Source organism: Coregonus clupeaformis, unplaced genomic scaffold (genome assembly GCF_020615455.1).
Source record: "Coregonus clupeaformis isolate EN_2021a unplaced genomic scaffold, ASM2061545v1 scaf0844, whole genome shotgun sequence".
Lineage (NCBI taxonomy): Eukaryota > Metazoa > Chordata > Actinopteri > Salmoniformes > Salmonidae > Coregonus > Coregonus clupeaformis.
The window spans coordinates 34,790-38,897 of NW_025534299.1; the positions used below are offsets into that span (position 1 = coordinate 34,790).

The window sequence follows — 4,108 nt, forward strand, 5'->3', positions numbered from 1 at the left end:
ATGGTTTCCTCCAACAGTCTCCAGTCTGAAGAGCAGTTCCTGTAATATATCGATCTGGATGTCTTCACTTAACGAGTCATCACTTTATGTGAACACAACTTCAGCGTTGCCTGTGTCACAAAGTACTGGGATAGCAAGGACCTGTGTCAATGTTCACTGTGTCGGGAAAAATACTCCAGACAACCTAAGCTTCATGTCAACACATCGTTCAGAATGGTTGTAGAGAATTTAAAAAAGATGAGGTAGAAAAAATAGTCTCCTGTGACGTCTGCACTGGGACGAAGCGCAAGGCCCTAAAGTCCTGCCTGGTGTGTCAGACCTCTTACTGTGAGACTCACCTGGAGCCTCATCAGATAGCCTCACCCTTAAAGAGACACAAACTGATCGACCCTGTGGTGAACCTAGAAGACAGGATGTGTAAGAAGCATGACAGACTCCTGGAGATGTTCTGTAGGACTGACCAGACATGTGGGTGTCAGTTCTGCACTGAGGCAGACCATAAGACTCATGACACTGTCTCTATAGAGGAAGAGTGTGGAGAGAGGAAGACTCAGCTGGGGAAAACTGAAGCAGAAGTGCAGCAGATTGTCAAGGAGCGACTGATGAAGGTTAAAAGTATCAAACTCTCAGTAGATCTCAGCAAGAGAGACGCAGAGCGAGAGAAAGCAGAGATTGTGCAGGTCTTCACTGCTCTGGTGTGCTCCATTAAGAAAAGCCAGGGTGAGCTTGTTAAGGTAATTGAGGAGAAGCAGAAAGCAGTAGAGAGGTAGGCTGAAGTGCTCATTAAAGAGCTGGAGCAGGAAATCACTGAGCTAAAGAGGAGAAGGACTGAGCTGAAGCAACTCTCACACAGTGAGGACCACCTCCAACTTCTCCAGAGCTTCTGATTCATGGTGTGCACCCCTCCACCGACCAAGGACTGGTCTGAGATCAGTGTTCACAGTGATCTGTGTGTGGGGACTGTAAGGAGAGCTCTTTCTCAGCTGAAGGAGACAATGAATAAAGAGATGGAGAAGCTGCTTGGAGTCAAACTGAAGAGGATTCAGCAGTGTGACTCTGGACCCTGATACAGCACATCCCTGGTTCATCCTGTCTGAAGATGGGAAACATTTGAGATATGAATTTACCTGACAATACAAAAAGGTTTGATCATTTTGGCATTGTCCTTGGAGAGGATGGCTTATCCTCAGGGAGATTTTAGTATGAAGTGATGGTTAAGGGGAAGACTAAGTTGACTTTAGGAGTGGTCAGAGAGTCCATAGACAGGGGAACATCATATTGAGCCCTGAGCATGGACTCTGGAATTGGTACCTAAGGGACGTGAATGTGTACCAAGCCTGTACCTCCCACGCTATCCTCCTCTCCATGAGAGAGAAGCCCCAGAAAGTGGGGGTGTTTGAGGACTATGAGGAGGGTCAGGTCTCCTTTAAAAAAAAAAATATATATATATATATATATATATATATATAAATATATATCGTGTGTTTTGCCCATTCACTCTCTGAATGGCACACATTCACAATCCATGTCTCAACGGTCTCATGGCTTAAAAATCCTTCTTTAACCTGTCTCCTCCCCTTCATCCACACTGATTGAAGTGGATTTAATCAATTATATCAGTAAGAGATCATAGCTTTTCTCCTACCCATAATGCTGACATTCTTTGACAGAAAGAAAACTAACCCTCAAAGGGAAGCTGAACCAAATAAAACGACTTCTCTGGTTGAAAGCTGGTTATGTGGCATTGATTTTAGTCAAAACCAATTTTATTATTTCAAAATTGACTACAAAATGTAAATAGGATAATTTGTCATAATGTCAGTATCTTTCAAAACAGAGATATGCGAGATTCTGTTAAATGTATGACTTTCCTTGGTTATTTAAGGGTTGGGTTTTGATTTCAATCATGCCCAGTCATGCCCACTTGGCCTCTAAGACGGGGTGGTAACAACTCAGACTTGTTTACATGCATACCAGACATCGGCACCAACGTAATGTTGAAAGAATGAGACTTCTTCATTATAAATGGTTTAGGTTTTTCCACCTCAAACATCCTCACATTTGATAGATAACGTTAGCATCACAAACCCATCTGTCATCAAAGCTACTCTAGAAAGGAGGAAATGCCTAATGCAATTTTGGATTCTTGAACATTCATGTTCACGATGTCATGCTGCGTCACGCGGTTGCTAAGCCAATAGTCACTTCATTAAACTCAATTGAACTTAAATGAAAACCTAATACAAGTTATGTTGCTTTAATTATTAACATAATTTAGGTCTAATGCTGACCTTTGACAGAAAATGATACTATTTTTCATATACTGTATCAAAGTGAATCTAATATATGGCACGTCCTTAGCCTTTGATCTGGTTGTGGATGCAGGTGAGGATGGCCACAGTGCCCAGGTGGAAGCTGTCACGTCTCCTCCCGTTGCTCCCCTCCGGCATTCTGATTCACCGGTCTACTGAGCCACCGGTCTGAGCGCACCACCTCGGCAACACAGGAATGGAAACCCAACGCACCCTAAGCACCTGCACCTCATCATCTCATCACCACCACTATATAGCCCTGGACTGTTCAGTCATTGTTGTGTGTAATTGTTAGCATTGTGTCGTTTACTCGCGCCTTGTTATTATCTTTCTCATTGTTAAGTAAACCTTTACCTTGTTGATTTCTGCGTCTGCGTCCTGCCTCTTCGTATCCTCAGTACTCGTCACAGAATTACACACCTCTCACGAAAATGGATGCAGCAGGTAATCCTCCTGGAGTTTTCCAGCCTCGACCATCACCAGTAGCAGCTTGCCCAGTTGAACGCTGCCATGCAGGAAGTGCTCCAAACTCTGCATAAATCTGCCCAGCGCTCCGGTTACTCCTCAGGGAGCGGCGAGTGCACCCAGTCCACCTGTTCCCGTGCTATCACCAACTGCGCTATGACGGTAAAACTACTAAATGTAGCGGCTTCCTGCTACATGTTTCACTTTATCTGGCGCGTCAGCCTGGGGCATATCCATCTGACCAAGCCAGGATAGCGCTAGTGATTTCGCTACTTAAAGGAAAGGCGCTGGATTGGGCCACGTCAGTCTGGGAAGTAGGTGAGGCCGCGACGCTTCCCTACTCCACCTTCCTCGCTCGGTTCAGGGCGGTGTTTGATTATCCAAGGCAGGGAACGGACGAGGGTGAGGGTCTCCTCCAGCTACAACAGGGAGAGGGGCCCGCGTCCGAGTACGCTCTGATCTTTCGCACGGTGGCGGCGTCTTTCGGCTGGAATGAGCGTGCTCTGCGCACGGCCTTCAGGAGAGGCTTACGGGAGAACATCAAGACGGAACTCGCATGTCGGGACGATGAGATGGGCCTTGATACCCTCATCGCAACGTCCATCCGTCTTGACGACATTTTGAGAGACAGACAGCGTTCCCAACACCTCCCGGAACTCGACGCTCACCCCATTTGAGCTATGGAAACCGCCCTGCCTCCAAGTCCTCACCAATGGAGGTGGACAGCACACCCTACACCACCAAGGAACACAGATCTCCTGGCGGTTTCCAATCTAGGCGGCATGACTCCCGTCGCCGCTCCATGAGTGTTACGTCATCTCCTATCACAAAACCATTGTTTTTAGTTCCCATAACAGTGACTGGTTGTTCCTTCTCTTCCATTTCCAATTCAATGATAGATTCCGGTTCAGTGGGGAACCTTATAGATAGGGAGCTGGTCTCTGAATGGGGGTTGCCCACCGTGCCACTGCCTTCTCCACTACACGTCTCCTCGCTGGACAATAAGCCACTTGGATCAGGCACCATTATGCACATCACTCTCCCCATCACCATCACCATTCCCACACTACCAGAGCACCCCACGAGGAGCTGTCATTCCACATCGTCACTTCACCCCTTCACTGGTTCGTCTTTGGATTGCCCTGGCTCAGACTACACAACCCCACCATTAATTGGATCACCAAGAGGATCACAGCCTGGTCCACCTCATGCCGGAGGACCTGCCTGCCGGTGGTTTGTTGTTCCACGTCAGTGGAGAGTCCGGATTCCACCCTCCAGCCCAGCATTCCACGTGAGTATGCAGATCTCTCCGAAGTCATCTCTTCATCAAA

The 4,108-nt window shown here is 47.2% G+C and overlaps 1 pseudogene; it reads left to right on the forward strand.

Annotated features, from left to right (window-relative positions):
• Positions 1-1,131, forward strand: LOC121557964 (annotated as a pseudogene).
• The last annotated feature ends 2,977 nt before the right edge of the window (positions 1,132-4,108 follow it).